We start from the raw sequence: 24,838 nt of genomic DNA, 5'->3' as shown, positions 1-24,838 counted from the left end.
CTCAGCAGTGTTCAACCTCACCAGACAGTAAGTGGTCACCAATAATGTGTCGCTCTATAACTGTTGTGATGGTCGTAAATTAATGTGGTAGTTCGGAAAAACTGATCAACAGTTTGAATATTCAAAACCACTTATGTATAAAGACCGTAACAGACAGCTGTAAGTGGTCAGTGCATAGATGATTCAATTTAGTTGACAGTCACCATTAGAAGATATTGGTAAATGCCGCGTTTTTCTGCCGGCCATACGAGACGCCACACCACCAAGTAATCCCCACCCAGATGTTCCAGTCAGTATGCCCCAGCTGTTGGCTGTGTCAGCGTAACGTCACAGAGATCTGTTGTGGAGTAGCTGTGTGCATGTCCTGGCTCGGTCCCTGCTCACTACAGTAGATGTTAACAGTAAAACATGACTTAATTAGACAACACTGGCATAAATCTGAGATGAGCTATTGCACTTCCTGCTTGGGTCCGGGACAGGACTCGTTTTGCACTCTGTCTCGACACCATATATATCCATTTGGGTTCTAATGGTGAGGAAAAGCACACAACATGTCAGATGTACAATACGAGCTGTGGAAGTGGATGTACTTCACCCGCCAACTGACACTGATATAGAAAAAGTGTCTGTTCCAAAACACACCATCACAAGTATTAGGTAAGTCAAAGTGTTAGCTCATTTGAAACGTAATTGTACGACCTTAGTAGCATGGAGACAGAGAGAGTGTGAACGTATGAATAAATGTATAACTAGCACTAGCATATTAAATACATCAGCTATTGTGCCTGTCGCCAGTGTGTTCGTTGGGTGGAGAGAGAGAGAGAGAGAGAGAGAGAGAGAGAGAGAGAGAGAGAGAGAGAGAGAGAGAGAGAGAGAGAGAGAGAGAGAGACAGAGAGACAGATAGACAGACAGAGAGACAGAGACAGAGAGACAGACAGAGAGAGAGACAGAGAGACACACACAGACACAGAGAGAGGGAGACAGAGAGAGAGAGAGAGAGAGAGAGAGAGAGAGAGAGAGAGAGAGAGAGAGAGAGTGAGTGGGAGAGGGGGATGGAGGGATGGAGACAGAAAGACAGACAGAGAGACAGACAGAGAGGAAGGAAACACAAGAGAACAAACAACAAAAACCCTATCAGACATAATTAAATTAGATATGTATATGTGTGTGTGCGAGTGAGTGAGTGAGTGAGTGAGTGAGTGAGTGAGTGTGTGTGTGTGTGTGTGTGTCTGTGTGTGTGTGTGTGTCTGTGTGTGTGTGTGTGTGTGTGTGTCTGTGCGTGTGCGTGTGCGTGTGTGTGTGTATATATAACAGAAAACCCACAGCTGTCACACTGATTGAGATCTTGTAATAAATATGTTATTAGTACAGGTTACGGTGTGAGTTGTAGCTAGGTAGGCTAGACTGCTCAGGTTCAGGTGATACATGTTGTAGGATCAATCACCAATAACCCCAATAGTTATTCCCATTCCAACCACCCCCACCCCACAACTGGCGTGTATCAACTGCCATGATATGAGCTGTTCTGTCTGCTAGTTGGTAGTAGTAGCTTGTGTGACAGCAACAAGTATTCAGAGAGACCCACACCAGGCCTAAAGTTGCTTTGTTTTGTTTAATGACACCACTAGAGCACACTGATTTATTAATTATTGGCTGTTGGATGTCCAACATTTGGTAATTTTGACATACAATCTTAAAGAGGAAACGTGCTACATTTTTCCATTAGTAGCAAGAGATATTTTATATATACTACTCAAAAGAATTTAAGGGTCAGACGATATTTTCGACATTATTTTCTGAATGTCAATTATATTAGCTAGACAATAATGTCACGCATGGTATTGTTCCATTTTGACGAAAGTGGGTCTAAGCAACCCATAAATGAATTAAAATCCACTGTCATTGACACTGTCGACTAGTTCTAATGGTGAAAACATGCTTACATTTGCACGCAAATTAGGGCGAAAGCGAAAGGTCTGCTAAGTGCCCATAACTTGCTTTTTCACAAAGCGCTTCATTTGCACGCTTTGCACGTGTATTCCATGTTCCCAATGCTGAATTTCCGTATAATTGGAGCTTGCGTTCGTGTACGGTGCACACTCCAAATTCGATAATGGTACGACTTCAACTGACTATCGAAGATCGAGGAAGGGCTATTGCTTGGCTTCAGGATGGCAATATGCAAAGAAATGTTGCTCTGAGACTTGGTGTCAGTCAGAGTCAGTCAGGCAACGGTACCAAGCAACGAATTCTGTTCGAAATCGTCCACGTTCGGGAAGACCCCGAAGCACTACAAATAGAGAGGACCGCTACATCACCAATATGGCTCTACATCAACGCACAACCACTGTACGCCGATTACGTGACAATCTGCGGACTGCGACTGGAACTCGAGTGTCTGATCAAACTATACGCAATCGTCTGAAAGCCAATAATCTACGCTGCCGTCGCCAGGCTGTTCGACCACCACTCCTACCACGTCACAGAACGGCCAGACGTCACTGGTGCACGCTTCATCTGCGGTGGCAACGTGTTCAGTGGGGTCGAGTGATGTTCACTGATGAGTCCAGGTTTAGTCTCCAGTTCAACGACGGTCGGGTTCGTGTCTACAGACGTCCTGGGGAGCGCTTCGCTGACATTAACATTAGACAACGTCACCGGTTCGGTGGTGGCAGTGTCATGGTGTGGGGCGGCATCTCTATCCACCACAGGACCCCCCTCTATGTGGTGGATGGCAATCTGAATGGAATCCGCTATCTGAATGAGATTATCCGGCCGTTGGTTCTCCCAGGCCTTCAGCAGATTGGCGGCGGGGCAGTTCTGCAGGATGACAATGCCAGACCCCACAGCGCCAGGGTGGTAACGGACTTTCTCAGACAACAAGGTATCGCCAGGATGGATTGGCCAGCATATTCGCCTGACTTGGCCCCAATAGAGCACGCCTGGGACGAATTAGGCAGGAGAGTTCGGGATAACCATGCCCCTCCAGCCAACCTTCATGATCTGGGTCAACTTCTTATGGCAGAGTGGCAGGCCATTCCCCAAGAGTTCTTCAGACGTCTGATCAACAGCATGAGGCAACGATGTGTCGAGTGTATTCGCGCCAGGGGTGGATTTACACACTATTAAACGAATGTTCTAATGTGTAAAATCCATGTTTGACAACCTTCAACTTTGACAGCATGTCATGTGACTTTCTTGTATACAGTGACGTTTATTTGTGTTTTTTTGTAAATATGGAACAATAAATAAAAAAATTGGTGTAGTTTACATCATCAATCTAATACACTCTGAAACTTATTTGGTTATAAAAATTTTGACCCTTAAATTCTTTTGAGTAGTATATTATACAGACAAGGTACATGTAGCATATACCATGGCCTTTCATAAACCAGTTGTAAAGCACTAGCTAGAAAGAGAAATTACCAATAGGTTCTAGACCGAACGCACATAAAGCAAGCACATAAAGACTGGGCAAAGTCACAACCCTACTGGGCCCAACAGATTATTATATCTCCCAAGTTCAAGGGTCTAACTCTGCCAAAAATGGGTCAATCGAAATGAAAGTCAAAGTGAATCTGTAACTTTACATGATAAAGTTGCTTGTACCAGATATACAAACAATTTCAGTCCACAAGTGTTTAGGTATGACTATACCAAATAAAATCATATAGGCGACAATGTTAACGTTTGTTTTTAAAAACACTATATCTAATATATCAACCAAACTATGACCCATAAATACCAGTACTACAACCCCTACCTCAAAGTCGTAACTGCAGAAAATGGTACCTTTCATGGCTCATTTTTGGTATAACAATATGTTTTTACAACACCCCTAGTTTCGCACAAAATTTGAGTACTCTTTTTTACAGGTACCTCATAAATTTTTCAAGCACAAAGCTACTTGACACAGTGGTACTAGATGAAATAAAATTGCATACATTTTTTAGTCCAGATGAAACTAATTTTTTTTTACAACCAACACACACATTTATAACCAACCACAGGACTTGTGGTGTTAACTTCTCTATCAAAAGTTCAGTGCACCTCAAACTTTGACCCAGCCGGAAGTTATATGGTTTAGTGCTACCTTTACACATGACCCTGATAATAAACTAAAGTTAAATCTAAACAACGAAATGCTTCAATGCTAAGTTATAGACAAATATCAGATGACTCTCTGTAAACCAGACTCTCTGTACACCAGACTCTCTGTAAACCAGACTCTCTGTACACCAGACTCTCTCTAAACCAGACTCTCTGTAAAACACACTCTCTCTAAACCAGACTCTCTGTACACCAGACTCTCTCTAAACCAGACTCTCTCTAAACCAGACTCTCTGTAAACCAGACTCTCTCTAAACCAGACTCTCTGTACACCAGACTCTCTGTAAACCAGACTCTCTGTAACCATACTACTGATAAACACAGAATATAGTCTAAGGCAAAAACGTGCTGTGGGGAATTAAAAACATCACGGCAATCTCCACGGCATTGCCGATTGCCGTGGGCAATTGCAGGGGTTGCAGGATCATAATTACTTATAATTACGCATTTCCAGCCGTTTTAACTTTGTTACACACCCAATACGCGATCTCAATTTTGTGCTGGGGTGTCGTTACACATCCATCCATCCATCCATCCATTCATTGCTGCTGTTAGACGATTTATGCTATTCTGATTGGAGAATATCAGTTAAAAACCTGCGTGTTATCCTTCAATAAACTTAGAACAATTACGTCTTAACGTCACATGGCACATCATTACGTAAAGCAGGTAACAGAAAGGATGTTAGAAACTTATTTATATGTATTTTTAACAAAATAAGTTGTTTCATTTGTAATTATAAAAACTGTTTGTCATTTTTTGGTGAATTTAATGATGTATAAAATATAGTATAAAACTGCTTCGCTACCCACTGTGATTTTATACAATTTGAGGATGTGTACATTATTTTGTAGTCTCACTACTTGTACATCTGTGACTAAAATCTGAGAGTATACTTATCACAGTGAACAGAGTTTGGCCAACATTAAATCCCCATTGATTTTATGACATAATGCTACATGACAGCACCTGCATACAGCACGACACTTACTCCTGATTAAACTAACACACCTGCCAGGTGAGTCTTTACCAGTACTGTTTACCTGCCACACACACACTGGAAAGAAATGGGTAAATAAGTATTATTTCTCATTAATATATTATAATTATCTGTTCTGGTTGTGGAAAACACAACTTGCCGATAGTACATAGATTCTCATGCTTACCCAGGCCTCACAATGAAAACAATTCAATTCTAGCCAGTTTTTGAAATTAGGAAGAGTATTTTCTTAATCATGATTGAAAAAGGGATATTTTATACAAAATTATATTAACCATCTATTAAATGTTGTAGCCACTTTGTATAAAAATTAGCAAATGGCTGATTTGGCAATGGGCTGGTAGCCCTGGCTAACATATAAATGTATACCATTTCCAAAATGTCAAATTGTTCACAGTTTCATTGTAATGCGTCATGCCGATCGATACAATATGTTCAGCCATTAGTAGCTTTTAACTATAGAGTAAAGTACACTTATAACAAACATGCCTAGAATGAACTATTGAACAGAACAAACTGATCGTAAAGTCCCGTTTTATCTCCCTATACGTTAATAACCAACTTGTACAAATGTGTACAACGATCTACTGCTCTAATGAACTAACTATCATGGTCGATCTACTGCTCTAATGAACTAACTATCATGGTCGATCTACTGCTCTAATGAACTAACTATCATGGTCGATCTACTGCTCTAATGAACTAACTATCATGGTCGATCTACTGCTCTAATGAACTAACTATCATGGTCGATCTACTGCTCTAATGAACTAACTATCATGGTCCCTTCTGGTTTGTTATAAGAGTATTTTACTGTAATTTACTTTTAGTCCCCGTGGTCTTTGTAGACCATGTACAGGTAGCTCTAATGAAGCAGGACGTAGCCCAGTGGTAATGCGTTCGCTTGATGCACAGTCGGTCTAGGATAGTACATACCACGGGCTTTGTTACACCAGTGCTCCACAACTGGTGTAACCAAGGCTGTGGTAAGTACTATCCTGTCTGCCGGATGGTGTATAAAAAAAAAGATCCCTTGCTGCTAATCGAAAAAGAGTAGCGCATGAAGTGGCGACAGCGGGTTTCCTCTCAATATCTGTGTGGTCCTTAACCATATGTCTGACGCCATATAACCATAAATAAAATGTGTTGAGTGTGTCGTTAAATGAAAAAATAAAAATAATAATAAAAATAAAAAAAGTAGCTCTAAATACACCACATCCCAGGTTTCTGCCAGAGGTTAAAATAGGTATAGTACCATACACAATTTTTTTTGCATATTTTATTTTGTAAGTTCACTTTTTGACAAAATTAATTACTCGTATCAATACTGTATGATTTTCTTAACCCTAATCCTAAATGTAACCCATTTTCTTTCTGGAGGAGGTCCCCCATACCCCGATGCCTGTGGTTGCGTTCAAGTCCATAGCACCATACCCAAAATTTCTTTCTGGCAGAAAAGTGACAATGGGAATCACCAACTGACTACAAGGAGTTAAATATTATCTCTCCCTCTTGAATGACGGGCTCCAGTTTAAAACATTCATTCACTCAGGACCGATAATCTGTAATTCCCTGTAGCTCATTAATTATTCTCTAAATGTCATCTGTTACAGTGTTACTCTTGCAGACTTGGTAATGGGTGGAATCGATGTCATCCCTGTCATTTACCCTATTACGATTATACATTTACATTTTAAAGGGACATTCCTGAGTTTGCTGCAATTTTTAAGATGTTATTGACTAACAGAGACTTTTTAACAATTGTAATTACATATCAAATATATTTTTCTGCATAAAATATTAGTGACTGTATATTAAACGTGTTTCTGATCGTTCTAACATTTGTACTAGGTTAAATTTCCTTTTATTTCCTAAAATATAGTTTTTTCGTATATACGAAATTATTCGAAGACAAAATCCAGTTTGGGCTTCTTAGAAATATTAAGACGACCAGAAACACATTGAATATACAGACACTGATATTCTAAACAAGAAAATATATTTAATATGTAAGTTTAATCGTAGAAATATTTTATTAGTCAGAAACATCTTACAATGCAGCAAACTCAGGAATGTCTCTTTAATAATGTGCTAACTATTGTGATAAATGGTTTCCAGAAATACAAGCCCATTTTAGGTGCTTTGCACTAGGGGTGTAACAATACACTTGAATATGGTGCACCGAATAGCAATCTATATTGTAGTTTTGGGCGGGACATAGTCCAGTGCTAAAGCGTTCGATTGATGCGCAGTCAGTCTAGGATTGATCCCCGTCGGTGGACCCATTGGGCTATTTCTCGCTCTAGCTAGTGCTCCACAGCTGGTGTAACAAAGGCTGTGGTATGTACTATCCTGTCTATGGGGTGGTACATATAAAAGATTCCTTGTTGCAAAGAATAGCTCATATCTCTCAATATCTGTGTGGTCCTTAACTATTTGTCTGATGCCATATAACTGTAAATAACATGTGTTGAGTGCGTCGTTATAATAAAATATTTCCTTCGTAGTTGCATTCATATTCGTCACTAGCTGAACCGAATACACGAATACATATAATATTATGTAATGCTAACTGTACAGTTTATGTTTCTAACTGACACTAACCAAAACACAATACCAATTTGATTGTTTTGATAATGTCCGGACTGGTTTTGTAGTAGATCAAGTGCATAGACCAATCCTTTTTTATTCAACACATTGGACTAGTACCCTTCATATAGCTGGATTTCACTTCTGTCAAAAAACACCCATGATTAATAAGTTTTTATTTAAAAAAAACAAAAAAAACATGCAAAACAAAAAACAAAAAAACCCAAACCTTTTCTTCCTTTCTGCAAAACCTTTTCACTTTTGTATTCATGGATATGAATACATATTCATATGTTACCTCATATTCGTGATACATATCATATTCACCACTATGTGTATTCGTTACATCCCTACTTTCCATTATTTGTAGTAAGGTTAACACATTACACTAATTGGAAACTAAAATACATAAAAATGGAATTTTGCCAAATTTTAACAGAAAATCAGCTATCTGGTTTATCTGTAAACAGTTACATGTAATTGGCTAATGAAATCGAACTTGATGGAGTGGCTTTATATTTCCCCTAAGAGTCAGTACAGGATTTTGAACTTGGCACCTACCGGCCTTCAGCTTGATGGCCTAGCCACTGCACTGCATTGTGCAACCTGAAGCTTCAGTGTCAGGTTCTAATAGATCAAATTAATTCCTATTGCCGATAATGTTAATATTTACTAATAAAACTGATATAAGCAGCGTATCAACACACCCAGGAAGTACAGCAATAAAAAGTGTGGAACCTTAAATCTAATTTACCTGCAAGAAAATGGGGTGTCATATTCCATTTAAGAGATTTAATTTTTATTAGCAACCGTCATTTTTGCTGAAAACTGCAGTTCCATTTTTTGGGGTACCCCGCATTAGTTTCAACCTCTCGTATATACTGCATAAGGGGCAGGACGCAGCCCACTGGTAAACAGGGGTTGAAATTTATATTTTTTACCACTATCGCAAAGGAATAGTGAATTTGAAAAAACACTATTCTGTCTAAAAATGTACTATCCCTTCAATTATTAATGTACCACTAGTTTTTCTGACTTTGCTACGTCGCCCTGTACAACACTGCATAACGAAAAATTGTTTATATACCAGTCTATGCATTACTGTGTATTAGCTGGAATTGCAAACGACCTCACTCCAAACATTAGTCTCGATCAAAAAGAACTTTATTTTGTACCGTAAGTGCATGAGAAAGGTCTTAGTAGCGCGAGGATTTGTTCTACAGAAAAATGTAGCTGAAGAAAAAGCGTAAGCGGAATGGTCGCAGGCAATTTTCGGTATTCCGTGCTTTATTTTCACTTTATGACGGAATATTGGAAGAATTGTTTTACTATTCCATTTCAAAATTTACTATTTGGGGAATAGCGTAAAAATTTGACCCCTGGTCAAGCGTTTGCTTGATGCGCGGTAGGTCCAGGATCGATCCCCGCCGGTGGACCCTTTGGGCTATTTCTCATTCCAGTCAGTGTTCCACAACTGGTGTAACAAAGGCTGTGGTATGTACTATCCTGTCTGTGGGATGGTGCTTGCTGCTAAACAAAAAGAGTAGCCCATGAAGTGGTGACAGTGGGTTTCCTCTCTCAATATCTGTGTGGTCCTTAACCATATGTTAGATGCCATATATCCATAAATAAAATGTGTTGAGTGTGTTCTTAAATAAAACATTTCCTTCCTTATACTGCATAACAACTGTATAACAAATAACAGTGTACTTATTTACTGTCAGTGGATAATAGTATTACAAATAACAGTGTACTTATTTACTGTCAGTGGATAATAGTATTACAAATAACAGTGTACTTATTTACTGTCAGTGGATAATAGTATTACAAATAACAGTGTACTTATTTACTGTCAGTGGATAATAGTATTACAAATAACAGTGTACTTATTTACTGTCAGTGGATAATAGTATAACAAATAACAGTGTACTTATTTACTGTCAGTGGATAATAGTATAACAAATAACAGTGTACTTATTTACTGTCAGTGGATAATAGTATTACAAATAATATGTACTTATTTACTGTCAATAGATAATAGTATTTGCATAAATAATCAATGTCACATATTACTACCAACCACACCCACAGCTGCTTTTACTCCGTAAATATTTGACGGTGCACCTCGAACTTTGACACGGAACTCTCTTCTTTGGTACCATGCAACCATTACCATCATACCAAATCAACAATCATGCAAGTGACTCAGTCTATTGTGTTTATTTTATGAGTTCACAATATAAAAGGCTACTAAAAACAGAATGATGGCCTGTGCTTCCTGTCATCTATGACAAACGTATCCCTCAACTATACAATACTGATTTTTATAGTTCAGTTATTAGTGCACCATTGTTAGATATTAGTCATTCTGTTGTCTTATCATTTATCTCTAGATCAGTTATTAGTGCACCATTGTTAGATATTAGTCATTCTGTTGTCTTATCATTTATCTCTAGATCAAGGGAGGTAGGACTTTAGACTCAGTTTGTGTAGTCCATTTCTTTTACCTGAAATCATAATTATTATCAGTAATATGTAAACCACTAAAGGCGACAGGTTTTAAATTAACTGGCAAACATGTCCCACTCTAGTATAAGATTGACAATAAGTTGAATAAGATTAAACAAGCTGTAACATCATCTGTAACATAACAATGCACAGCTCATTACACAGTGTTCTAAGTTAACTTTTCAATTTGTATATTCATTTGCTAATCACTTCATTCATGTATTTACCTATGTGTGACAATTAATAGCCAGTGTATTCTTTGAGTTGGAATGTCGTTAAACATTAATCCATCCATTCATTCAATAGCCAGTGTATTGTTTGAGTTGGAATGTCGTTAAACATTAATCCATCCATTCATTCAATAGCCAGTGTATTGTTTGAGTTGGAATGTCGTTAAAACATTAATCCATTCATTCATTCAATAGCCAGTGTATTCTTTGAGTTGGAATGTCGTTAAACATTAATCCATCCATTCATTCAATAGCCAGTGTATTCTTTGAGTTGGAATGTCGTTAAACATTAATCCATCCATTCATTCAATAGCCAGTGTATTCTTTGAGTTGGAATGTCGTTAAACATTAATCCATCCATTCATTCAATAGCCAGTGTATTGTTTGAGTTGGAATGTCGTTAAACATTAATCCATCCATTCATTCAATAACCATAAAATCAGTATATCCCACCACCATACAATGTTTACATTTATTTATCAAGGGTTTTTTAGTTTCAAATATTATTTGTTTAAATTTATGCAGCAAAAGAATCTTTGCTTTGAAAACTAAAAAGACAGAAAACCCACACACAAATGAGTAAATAATGTTCTTCCAAAATAAACTGAACAAACTGAGTCATGGATGTCATGACTCACTATGACTCAAAAGACTGAGTCACTAGTATGTTACAGTTGTAGTCCTGTAATAATGTACTACAGATATACAAGCTATTGCTATCAAAGCAAAAAGTTAGTTTGTTTTGTTTAACGACACCACTAGAGCACATTGATTATCATTGACTATTGGATGTCAAACATTTGGTATTTCTGACTAGTAGTCATCAGAGGAAACCCACTACATTTTTCTTAATGCAGCAAGGGATTTTTTATATGCACTTTCCCACAGACAGGAAAGCACATACCATCGCTTTTGACCAGTTGTGATGCACTGGTTGGAATGAGAAAAAACTCAATCAGTTGAATGGATCAATCAAGGTGGTCCGATCTTGTGATGCAAGCATCTCAAGCGAGCACTCAACCAAATGAGCTAAATGCTGCCCCACTATCAAAGCAAGTTTCTCTTATAATAGTACCGTATGCACTTTTTAACATATTACCTTAGTCATAAGCCACTGGCTGGGATGGGAAGAAAGTGTTCGAGATTAATGGTATCCCGATATACTGAGGATATCAGAATTTAATTTTGGATACCAGACTTCAATAACCCAGTATCCCACCAGGATACTATATAATGTTGTTGTTGTTTTTTAAATCCTGCGTTTTTATTTTTCGCTGAAACAATGAAAGTAGTAATTTACTGGTGAAGTTAAGTAACAGTGTCGTCCAAGTTTGTTACGATGTTATTTATGAATTTCATTTAAGTGGGATACTAAATTCTCAGGTGGGATACCAGTTTTTGAAATGTTAGTATCCAACTGTGATACTGCCCAAAATGTTTAATCTCGAACACTGGAAGACACAACAATGAGTTGTACATCAAAATTCACAACATGGCTGCACTAGATCCCATCATCCTCTATATAGTAAAGTGTAATCCACATTAAAATAATACCCATTGTCCACTAACTGCCAAAATATCACACATACACACAGACACACACACAAACACAAACACACACACACAGAGAAACAAACACACCACACACACACCGACACACATGATAGAGTGATAGTATTTAATTGTGAAATTAAAATAAAATTAGCCGACTGTTCTTAAAATTTGCAACTGGCGAATGGCTAAGCTGGCCCTGATCTACTGTACTCACGTTCAGTAGCTGATCCAAGAGATCCCAAAATATATTCAAATACTCTTCTTTCTTTCTTTTTTTTTCATTCTTTTTTTTGGAGAGTGTGTGCGTAATTTCCCCCTGGCTTGCCCTTTTCACGAGTTGGTCCATGTTCCCTTTTTACCTTATCTCCCGCTACAAATATTTCCTGCATTTGGTCCTAATATTTAATTCAATATTTCATCACTGAAGAGTTCAGGGGGACGTAGTTGGGATGGAATGCACAATTACTTTATCTATCCTCCTTATGGATTATACAAACCCCACAATGAAAGACCACATCCCACAATGCCATTCAGAGTGAATCGATGTACTCACCACATCTGACATTAGTAGCTATCACTCAGCATGAAGACTCTTGTAAAAATGGCTTCATTGTTAAAAGTATTGATGCATTTCTGGGGGTGCTATAAAGACCAACTGTTGAAAGCTAATGTTGAACTTGCATTTTCTTGCAGGCATTCTATAGGTCTGGTGACTAATGACTCAAAGTAATGCTGCACCGATTACCTGGCTGAACGATTCCCATTACAGGTAAACAGCTAGACATCACTTAATCACTTTCCAATTACATGCAAATTCTAGTAATCAGATAATGGTGCTGAAAATACTGCTGCCAAGTAGATAAAGGTGAAATTAAGAGATAACAAAGGAAGTATGATAATAAGATAAAGATAAGCAAACAAAAGACGTACATTTCATTTCAACTTATTTTCATGCTTATATCCAATTAAGGTTCAAGCACGCTGTCCTGGGCACACACCTCAGCTATCTGGGCTGTCTGTTCAGGACAGTGAGTTAGCTGTTAATTGTTGGTGGTTAGTGAGACAAAAAGAATGTGTAGTGGCCTTATTGAGTCATTAAAACTTTTGGTACTGGGCTGCAAACCTACCAGACTAAGGGCCGATTTCTCGTCGCCGGTTTAAACCGGATTCGCGCTTTAAACTCGGTTCAAACTCGGCTCAACTAAAATTTTCATTTCTCGTTGCAAATCAAATTTGAATCTTGGATCAAAATCTTCTTGAACCAGGTTCAAGCTAAACCTCCAAATCAGGCATTAAAGGCCTTGATCCATGGAAATATGGCGGACTCGGACGTGATAAAATATCATTTTTGAAATTCAATACGAAACCATTCCTGTCATGTTATGCTTTAGAATACCTTTCCAAAGATCTATAACACATGCGTTTAGCATCATTTTTTACCCCTTCCAAGGTCACATGTAGGTTTATAACAATTCGTAATTAGAAAATTGGTCATAAATGTTTTAACATCTTGTTATAAAGTGTTTTTTATTACTTGAATATGCTTTAATGAGTTACTAAAATGTTAGGGTTTTTCTGTCCCACGACTGCTATAGACAAAGGCCATGGTATGTGCTGTCCTGTTTGTGGGAAAGTGCATATAAACATATCTTGCTACTAATGGAAACTGTACCGACTTTTGTCTGAAAACGTGTTAGAATTACAAAACGTTTGACATCTAACAGCCGACCGGCCTCGGTGGCGTCGTGGCAGGCCATCGGTCTACAGGCTGGTAGGTACTGGGTTCGGATCCCAGTCGAGGCATGGGATTTTTAATCCAGATACCGACTCCAAACCCTGAGTGAGTGCTCCGCAAGGCTCAATGGGTAGGTGTAAACCACTTGCACCGACCAGTGATCCATAACTGGTTCAACAAAGGCCATGGTTTGTGCTATCCTGCCTGTGGGGAGCGCAAATAAAAGATCCCTTGCTGCCTGTCGTAAAAAAGAGTAGCCTATGTGGCGACAGCGGGTTTCCTCTAAAAAAAATGTGTGTGGTCCTTAACCATATGTCTGACGCCATATAACCGTAAATAAAATGTGTTGAGTGCGTCGTTAAATAAAACACTTCTTTCTTTCTAACAGCCGATGATTAATTAATCAGTGTGTTCTAGTGGTGTTGTTAAACAAAACATTTTTTTACATATCTGGACAATATTGAATATACAGATTGTCTGCAAGTCTGAAAGTCGGTATGTTTTCTAGAGTATCCAACTATAACTGCAGAATATGAATCAGTTCTCTTTTCTAGCAAAGTCTTTAGAACAATATTATACATCTTTGCTGTTTTAACGCAAGACTCAGCAACTTTTTTCCAGCATCCTTTTAATTGTTTAGTTGTACAATTTACCCTATGATAAAAACCATAGGGTAAAACTAAGGGTTAATAGTTAAAACATTTGTTTCTTTAACGAGACCACTAAATCATATTGATTTTTTAATCATTAGGTACTGGATGTCAAACATTTGGTAATTTTTTACATTTTGTCTTAGAAAGGAAATTATGTTTCTTGTATTGTCCGTAGCCCAGTGGTAAAGCGCTCGCTTGATGCGTGGTCGGTTTGGGATCGATCTCTGTCAGTGGGCCCATTGGGCCATTTCTCACTCCAGCCAGTGCACCACAACTGGTACATCAAAGGCCGTGATATATGCTATCCTGTCTATAGGATGGTGCATATTAAAAAAACCTTGCAGCTAATCGAAAAGAGTAGCCTATGAAGTGGCGATGGCGGGATTCCTCCCTCAATATCTGTGTGGTCCTTAAAGGGACATTCCTGAGTTTGCTGCATTGTAAGATGTTTCCGACTAATAAAATATTTCTACGATTAAACTTACATATTAAATATATTTTCTTGTTTAGAATATCAGTGTCTGTATAATCAATGTGTTTCTGGTCATCTCAATATTTGTAAGAAGCCCACATTGGATTTTGTCTTTAAATAATTTCGTACGTACGAAAAAATAGTTTTTAGGAAATAAACTGAAATTTAAACTATTACAAATATTAGAACGACCAGAAACACGTTTAATATACAGCTACTAATATTTCATGCAGAAAAATATATTTGATATGTAATTACAATCGTTAAAAATTCTCTGTTAGTCGATAACATCTTAAAAAGTGCAGCAAACTCAGGAATGTCCCTTTAAGACATGCTTCCCCGGAAAAGTATTGAAACAAAGAGAACATTTGCTTGATCAAGGGGAGGTTTCGACTGCCGTAACCCACCCTTTGCACAAGCTCCTGTCTTTGTAATTATATAAAATCTGTTTGTCTTTTCTTTTTTTTTATTCATTTATTGATGTACAACTGTCACAAACTGCATGAAATTGCATAAAATTGCATAGTATAGTGAAGGATTTTAAACTAAACACCTCAGAAAATTATGTTATTTTGGTATGTCATTACATAAGTAGATCATGGGAAGAACGTTAGAAACTGATTTATGAATTATAATGTGTAGTTTTAACTAAATAAGTTGTACTGTTTGTAATTATAAGAATTGTCCGTCATTTTTTGTGAGTTTATCAATGTATAACATCACAAATTGAGTATAAAGTCGCTTTGCTATGCTACACAATTTTATACAATTTGTGACTGTTATACATTGATAAATTTGTAAAAAAATGACGAAAAATTCGTATATAACGACCTACATGTACGAGACAGTTGTGTTTATCTTGCACGTGTGAAGTGATGATTTCAAACGCATGCCTGTGGCTAGGGAAGAACAACATCAGTTCACAAGTGTAAGATAACAGAATTGCTGGTCGGTATTCTATTTATTACTCATTGACAATCTGGTATCGTTTCACTCAACATTTTCAAACAATATTGAATTGTACAAGTTTGTCAAGCTGAGAACAATCTGAGACAGTGAAACATATCACTGAAATCGATAGTAAATCCAATACTCATGGATCAAAAATACAACTGTTTTTGTCCTAAGATCAGTATTGCTACACTGGGGAACTTGATGGTGTGGTGTCAAATGTAAGACTTGCCAAACGAATTCACTGACATCATTACCATACTATTGAATAAAAAATAGTTTTGTGTTTTCTTATATATCAGAACACATTCCTACCATGCTCTCTGTTAAAAATAATGAGGATAATGCATTAATTAGATAATTAGATCTCAAAGGACATACATACAAGTATTTAATAAATAGTTTCTTTTATTTGAAAAAAACATGTTAACATAGAGCTTTACATAGTCTCAACATCGAGCTTTACACTGTATGTGTAGCTAAGCAGTCTCAACATACAAGTTTGCAGTCTCAACATACAAGTTTGCAGTCTCAATGGTTTCACTGAAAAACAGGAAACTCTCCTTAATCCCCAAGATGCACTGTAATCTCGAGATTTTATGCCCATGTCTTCTACTCTTCATTATCAAACTGCAGGAAAATATATGTCTCCACAGACCATGGATTATTATGTACAAAGCAGCCATAGTTCGTAAATTTACTGCAGCCATTTTAACTGTAATCTGTGATTACTGCCAAGTTTAGAATAACTACTTTTTGTCCGACACGTTTGTGGCTTACAGGATTTGAGAACGAAGTCTCACGCAACAGTGCAATTTAAACTGCATGTGATGAAACTGTAATGGGTTTCTTTTTTTATTAACCCTTTTTACTTCACTTTTTATTTAACATTGAATGCAATCCACATGTATTGTCTTTGTTTTATGCAAGTCCTGTACAGTTAAAATCAGTATATTTAAGACTGAATCGCTTGAAAACCAATTACTGCTACATTAGCAATGACCTTGATCTTAGTAATAATCCCAAAAAGCAATTTCATACATCCTGTCTGCATGAGCAGCCTATGATAGATGCTCAAGTTAAACCTGTTAGATGGTTTGAATTGAAATACACAGATATAAACACTGATAGCAATATTATATTACTAGAATTCAAAATTTGGGGGGAGGGGAGGCATTATCAAGCAATATTTGAATAAAAGCCACATATTCATTAGCCAAGAGGATGCTTTATCAAGAACATTTCCTGTATTTTATTGCTACGATTAGGATATTTGTCAGTAAATGGGCTAGTTCTCTTCGTTTTATTATAGGTAAGCCTAAACTGCATTGATTTCACATTTATTTGGAACCCAACCATCATTAGTTCCAGTTCTGTCATAAACAACATAGATGTAATCTGTCAATATATTCTCAAAGAGACACTTGTTTAAATCAGTCTCGCTGGACACCAAGGAACAGTTGCAATCAATAAGGCAGACACCGTACCACTAACCTACATCCATCTAGAAGCCAGTGGCATACATATCTACATCCAACTAGAACCCAGCACTTGGTGAAACCTAGAGAGATTTCAGACACTGATATCCACAATTCAGTTAATACATACAGCACTATAATTAAAGACCTGAACATTTCTTATAAAAGGAATACACACAAATGGAAAAACAATCTAGTCATGCACACAGAATCTGGCAACAGTAAGACTCTGGGCCCAGGATAGATATACACTTGAACCTACAAAGAATTGAGATTATAATATGTTATCAACACCTCAGCACACTTTTAAACTATGTATATAAATTTAACTTTGATGAATGGTTTTACAAAGAGCGCTCATCAGTCGCAAACGTTTTCAACAGTATTTGTTAATATTGCCTGAAGAGTGTGGTCATTATTTGACCATACGAAACAGAGCTGTAGCAATAAAACGATGAAGAACTACTGAAGTCTGGAATTATTTAATATTATTTAATATATATATATATATATTATATATATATATATATATATATATATATATATATATATAAATAATAAAAGAAAACAAGTGTACAGTATATATGTATTTTAAAAAAACAATTTAAAGAAATAATTATCCTTTTACATCTTTCAGTCTTTACTTATCTTCAGAAAGGAACTAAATCTTATATATATATATATATATATATATATATGTGTGTGTATTTTTTTAATGCTAGGGTGTCGTTAACATTCATTAACTCTGTTTGTTTTTTCCTCTTTCCTTCAATATACTCTGTCTGTCTGTCTGTCTGTCTGCATAAAGGTATGTTGTCCCTTGAAGAAAACATGCAGCTCACGTCTCGCATTTGCTTTTGCTTCGTGTGACAGTACCTTTATGCAGCAATAAAATATTAGCACTATTACTTAGGTTCAGTTAAATCTGGTCCATGTACAAATCACCAATCAAACAATCAAGAGATGACCTTTACTGCTTTATTTATTTTAACAACATAATGTTAATTTTAGTTTTTAACCATCTGTTCTGCATGTTTTGCTTAAGTGCAGACATTACTGCGATAACAGGAAAGGAGAATCTAATAATTAAGTAGAGTCAGTCATGATCAAGTAGCCATCTTGTTTTTCCAATACAGTGAAACCTCTCAAAACCGAACTCTCTGTAAACCGGAATTCCCTCAAAACCGGACATTTTTCATGGTCCCTTTTTAAATATCTATACAGAAGAGAACCTCTCTAAACTGGATACCTCTAAAACCAGACTTTTTACTTGGTCACGAAGGTGTCCGGTTTACAGGAGTTTCATTGTAGTAGTAGGGGATTGTTTTTTAACATACACAATTCCTAGACAGGACAGTCACAGCACATACCCATCGTGATGCCCTGAATGGGAAGGAAAACAACTTAATGGGTCTGCTGATGGGTTCAAATCCTCAACTATCGTCATAGAAAGACAGCCTAGATAGCAGAAGTGTGTGTCAAGAATACTGTGTTGGATGTTTAAGTAGACAAAAATATGAAAACAAATTTGAAAAAAAAAAGAGAAAAAAACCCTGTATAAAGCAGTCACTTGTCTTAAGTGGCCATATTTTTACACCTCATGTGGCTGTTTACCACAGGTTTGACTGTATTAACATGCAGCCAACGCTGTCATCAGTAATTAGCAGAGCTGGATTCCATTAGCATCCTCAACAATTTAATATAAACGAAACACTTTCATTTCACATAGATGAGATAAGACAATTTGGATATTTTAGGAAGCCAACACTATTATCTGTTAATCTCAAGTCACATTAACATCACACAGCGATTACAGACATATTTATAGAGCTAATCATATTGCCAGACTAGTTTACAGATTGCAGACTTGTCTGAAAGCAAGACGAGGATTAGTCTTCTGTGACTGAGTGCATTATCAGATGGTAAAAGCTTCATTATTTAAATGGCTGGTATATGAAAGGCCATGGTATGTGCTGTCCTGTCTGTGAACATTTTTCCTTTCAAAGCCATGGTTTTCAGGACACTGTTGCACTGTTATCACATAAAGTGGCCATAACCAGTTCAGGGACATAATTCAGTATTCATAATTCATCAAGCTCCTTTAAGCTCTTTTAGTTTCAGGTTGCAAGAATTTTTTGAATTTATAGGTCCCTTGTTGATCAGCCCTATTACATACCTTTCTATTTTGGGATTTTTGGAAGTCTCTAGAATAACATTAAATTCATGTAATGACAGATATAGGTATAGCACACCATCACAAAGACAACCAAAAACCAAACTTATTTAAATGTAATAACATGTACATATTTAACCAGTATAATCCCTTTAATGTCGTGCTTGACATGTTGACAGAACTACCTGTATATGTGGCCCTTCAGTTCTATAAACAGCCACATCTGCCACAGTAGCAGGAGGTCATGTCAGAGGTTCATACAGCTTCCTTGTCAGTGAGTCATGGCAGTACAGGGAAACTAATAAAAATGTCAACTCACCTGCAACGCAGATATATCAACAAGTACAACAGAAACCTAAATAAATCATCAGTCTACGTGGAGATATGTATGGATCCCTGGACACCGGTAACAACATTTCATCCTCTCTTTTTTGGCCTGTAACATTTATACATTGTCACAGTTCAAACATCAGTATCAATCACCATCATTAGACTGATGGAAGTGATTTCAGTTCCAACCACCGTTAGTTGTAAACTCAAGAAGATAGGATGGTAGGAACTACAGGTAGCTGATATCATGGCCCATACCTACAAAACTTTAAACGTTCAAAGTCAAAGACATTCCAGACTTTAACTACATGATTAGATTTCATGAAACCCAACTACTGCAAGCACAAGATCTGGTCACATCTGAGGCTATCTTTGTGCTCTGTGGAATGATACTGTACGGCAAGATTTTGGTCCCTTAAGTAACTGGCTCCAAGCTCTACTTACTTCAGTTACCTTTCACAAGTTACTACCAGCAGGTCAATATGCGATTAGGACCTACATAACAGACAGGTGGCTGGGATTCTAGATGGGCTGAAGTGATGTCTTGCATGACTGTCAAGTTCTAAATTTACATGAGAATGGTACCCAATTCCAATAGGCTTATCTTTGTTCTCAATCAGACAAAACAAAACCCACATGGTTGAATTAATCTCACTGGGCAACCAAGTCATGTTCAGGGATTCAAATCTCCATATTCCAGAGATGATGAACATGGTTTTAACCTTATCATAAGGAGACTAACCTGGGAACATGAGACTGGTGGTTAGGGCTTTAATCTCATTGCAAGATTTTTCAATAGCACTGGGATCTGGTGTTTTGATCTCAATGCAGGAATACTTAAATGGACTTATTTGACCATAAGGCTTAAGGTCATCAGTGCTTATGGCTTGAAAATCAATGATAAGCAAGAAATTGCTCTTCTGAAATTATGCTCTCGGTATACAAATTCAGAATAATTTTGAGTAAATAAATTAGCGAAATTGTGGCATGTGATAAGGTTAGCAGTTTATCATCCAAGTGGATATAGTTTTGCATGAGCACCTATAAGCAAGAGCATAAGCACAATCGTAGTTTTACTCTCTTCAGACATACCATTACCATGTGCTGAAAGATGGCAAATACCTGTATTCCACTAAGCTATCATAACAACTCATTAGGTATGGGAAAGTTGACGTGTTTCCACACAAACATTGGTCAAATACCATGTCATAAATAAGAAAGAAAAAAAACTTTCTACATTTGGGCCGTGACCATATACACACCTAAGTTACACACTGTCAAGAAAAGAAAGGGCATTTGTCAAAATACCACAAATGGAAATTAGGTGGACAACAGTGAGAGTGATAAATTGTAATTCAGAACATCATACAGAACATGTTAATACGTCACATGTTTCTTGTTATCCATCTATTTAGTGAATCCCACTGAATGAACTAGTTCTTATCATGTGGGACGAAAGAATTTCTATTGCTCAAGGAAGAAATAAAAGATATATGTCAGGGCTCGAAATAGTGAATAAGGAAGAAGGAAATGGTTTATTTAACGACTCACTCAACACATTTTATTTATGGTTATATGGCATCAGACATATGGTTAAGGACCACACAGATATATATATATAGAGTAAACCCGCTATCGCCACTTTATGGGCTCTTTGCAATTAGCAGCAAGGGATCTTTTATATGCACCATCCTGCAGACACATACCATGGCCTTTGATATACATGTACCAGTCATGGTGCATTGGTAGAAGCAATAAATAGCCTAATAGGCCCACTGACAGGGATTGATCCCAAACCGACCGCACATTAAGTGAGTACTTTACCACTGGGCTATGTCCCGCCCCCGAAATAGTGGCTTGCAAAAAGCAAACAGCAGTCCATGTGTTAAAACTAGAAGGTGAAATACAATTCACTTGCTAAAATTATCCCAAAATTGCATGTCTTTTTTCAAGAGATGGATGTATGTGCAATCATCTCATTTTCTATTTAGCCGAGGCTGAGCTCGTGATTCCAGGGCATAAAATTTGGCACGAACGATTTTGTCGTTCGTCCATCGGTTATGTAAAACCAATATCGACATGAACGACGGATCGTTCATGCAAAAACTATAATCGCTCGTCAGAAAATGTAAACTGACGTGTTTTGGCTAATATAACTATTTTTGGAATCAAATAATAAGAGAACGGGCCTAGTGTGAGAAAAAAAGCCAATGTATCGTGGTCAATTACAAAGTCGGTACTGTTATTAGAAGTGTCAATAACATTTAGTAACATAGTCACACGTTCCTTGATCATTTTGCTACATGCGGAAAACAATATGTGGTTTGGAAATTAAAGCGGTTTATGAGTATTTGTTAAACATGACATCACCTTAGCCCAGCATTTAGTTATAGAGTTGTAAAATGTCAGGACCTAATGTGAAAAAACACAAAAAGGACACCGTTAGTGAAATAAAATAAAAAATTGTGGTTTTCCAATGATTTCGCAGTTAATACAAATGAGAATGGCGACGTATGTAAAGTATGTAATAAATACAGAACCTCACCCATATGTTATTTTCGCTTCCTATTTATTGCACATGTTTATTGTGAGCAAGAACATACCACTCGACCGCTACGTGGTCTCGTGGTAAATATTCTTGCGCACAATAAACTCATGCAATAAATAGGAAGGAAAAAAACGTATGTGAAGTTCTGTATATTTATTTACTTTTTGACACCTGTGTGGTTACGTTAATTCTGAAACATGTATTGTAATGAAAACAAGTACAACCCTTGCTAAATCAATTTATTAAAATATGACATACACAGCGAAGAAAATAGTAAGTTTAATAAGGGACTTTAAAATAACGAACTGGAAATTAGAACATGATGAAAAACTGAGTTGCAGCATCGATTGGATCGATCGAGGATTCGCAGAACTTCGGGTCTTTCCGTTCAGACCCGGAAGCTCAAAGCTTCCAAGAAATCCCCTTCGTTCAGACTATTGTTCTCATTTGATTACCGTTGCCAGTTAACCTTTTCATTTGTATCTGAACCACTGGAGAAAATCGTTCGTGCAAACACTAAAACCACACGAACGACATATCGTTTGTCTGAAAAAAAATCAAATTTTATGCCCTGGATTCTGTTGCAGTTTAATTTCATAATGCTCTAAAATACATTTCAGAGGTTCTAAGTCCCAAACCCTCCAGTCACCTGCGCAGTCTTATTTCCAGCAGGCCATATTTTCTTTAGAGGCCATATTTCGTTTGGCTTGCTTTCTTAAAAAAATAAATAAAAGCAGGCCATATTTTACTTCCTATTTCAAGTCCTGTATGTACATGTAACTTAACTGCATGGATAGCAGGTGACTGCCAATATGAACCCCATTGTGGAGTCCATGTTTCGTTAACATTAATATTGTATGCATATAAGTATGTAGCAAAGACAAAATAGCAAACATTTTTTTAATAAAATGAAAATTCCATGCACCTTTTTAAACAGTAAGAATTTTATTGATAAAGAAACCTTCTTATGTTTACAGCTTTCATTCTAAGCATACCTTAAATGTATATACCAAATGCCAAAATAAGTTTGTGTTAAGACCCCCAACATGTGTACTTTAGAATGAAGCAATATTATGTTATTAAACAGCCATCCATCCCACCTGTATGTACCTCAGGTATTTATCTTATAGTGCTAAAGATCAAACTCTAGTATTTCTGTGATATAACAGTGTAATATAATATACATACATACAATAGATTTAGTGTTTTTATTTTTCACTTCACAATGTCTGAAATGACATAAATCAGCTGCCACATATAAGGCTATGAAAGGGAAGCCACAAGCAACTGACAGGTAATATCATTGTCAGTAACTGGCAGGGCTCACTCTGTCCATTGCTAAATTAACCAATTTCTAATTTTTATACAAAATGGCTACAACATTTAATCTTTGGCCAATATTTTTTTCTTTAATTTTAAGCATTTTCAAGGAAACATCTCAAAATTGGATAAAAGAAAACTTGTTTCAGTGGAGCGCTGACTTGGTATGATTTCCTTGTACAAGGTAAGTTAGATATTAATCATTCAATGTCTTGGGTTACTGTAGATAAAGGGGCAGAATTCAGTAAATTATTGCATCTTTTCAATCGTGTAGTGTAAAACGACTTGCAAGGATGTGTGATGCTTAAAGGAGCTTTGTAAAATAGACAAGTTTTTAGGTTTTTTTTGTAATTAGTAAAACAGTATTAAAAATGTGTTTTGTTTAATGACACCACTGGAGTACATTGATTACTTAATCTTTTATATGCACTTGCACATACCACGGTCTTTGTCCAGTTGTGGTACACTAGTTGAAACAAGAAGAAAAAAAATCAGTTCAATAGATCCACCAAGGTGGTTCGATCCTGTGACACAAGCACCTCAGGCGAGCACTCAACCGACTGAGCTAAATCCCACCCGCAAAATAGTAATAAAGTAAAGGAACTGTATCCTGATTTTATCATCATTAAAGGAACACATGCAGTCCTCCAAATATACTGAACACTACTTTTTGTTGAAAGATACAATTCCTTCCTTCCTCAGAATCCTCACTTTATTTATCAGTGCATCAATGTGTTTATTTCTCCTAATGTACACAAATGCTCACAACTGTGTCTTTATGGGACTGTTTGGCACATGCTAGAATTTTGATGATGCTGGGGGGGGGGGGGGGGGGGTTGCAAGCTTTGTTGTTAGAAATGCATCCCAATGAATCACTATATGAGCTAGACCTAAAATGTAGTCATAGTATGACTCAAACAATCAAGCTGAATCATTCAAGTACCTTTAAAATAGTGGATTAATCCATAACATGTACCAGTAATATAACACACACTTGCAGCCCTTGAAATATGCAACTGTAATGAAGTTCCGCAGTAAAATGCTGTTGTAAATCTGTTATTATTTGTTCAAAATTAGTCTCAAGATGACCCAAATTTCAATCGCTGCATTTGTAAATATTTGTTCAGTGCCTCTGGACTTCAATTTCTTTCTTTTCCTCCTTTCGACTTCTTTTCAGCTAGTTATT

The 24,838-nt window shown here is 36.9% G+C and overlaps 1 protein-coding gene and 1 long non-coding RNA gene across 7 annotated transcripts in view; one reads left to right on the top strand and one right to left on the bottom strand.

Moving 5' to 3' along the window:
* LOC121369296 overlaps positions 1-24,838 on the top strand; it is a 94,253-nt gene that overhangs the window by 35,591 nt on the left and 33,824 nt on the right. For 2 of the 5 annotated variants that reach the window (XR_005957594.1, XR_005957592.1), the window contains exons 2-3: positions 12,686-12,761; positions 23,753-23,836. This is a non-coding gene — a long non-coding RNA (uncharacterized LOC121369296). Of the gene's footprint in view, positions 1-466; positions 658-5,131; positions 5,183-12,685; positions 12,762-23,752; positions 23,837-24,838 lie in introns of those variants that run through there. The other 3 variants (XR_005957596.1, XR_005957593.1, XR_005957595.1) reach the window with 3 other exon arrangements.
* Positions 1-24,838, bottom strand: part of LOC121369295 (S-adenosylhomocysteine hydrolase-like protein 1) — a 199,568-nt gene that overhangs the window by 155,072 nt on the left and 19,658 nt on the right. The gene's annotated exons all lie outside the window — the stretch shown is intronic.

The sequence above is a fragment of the Gigantopelta aegis genome, chromosome 3 (assembly GCF_016097555.1).
Source record: "Gigantopelta aegis isolate Gae_Host chromosome 3, Gae_host_genome, whole genome shotgun sequence".
NCBI lineage: Eukaryota > Metazoa > Mollusca > Gastropoda > Neomphalida > Peltospiridae > Gigantopelta > Gigantopelta aegis.
Note: the sequence above shows the minus strand (reverse complement) of the source record. Positions and strands in the feature narration are given on the sequence as shown.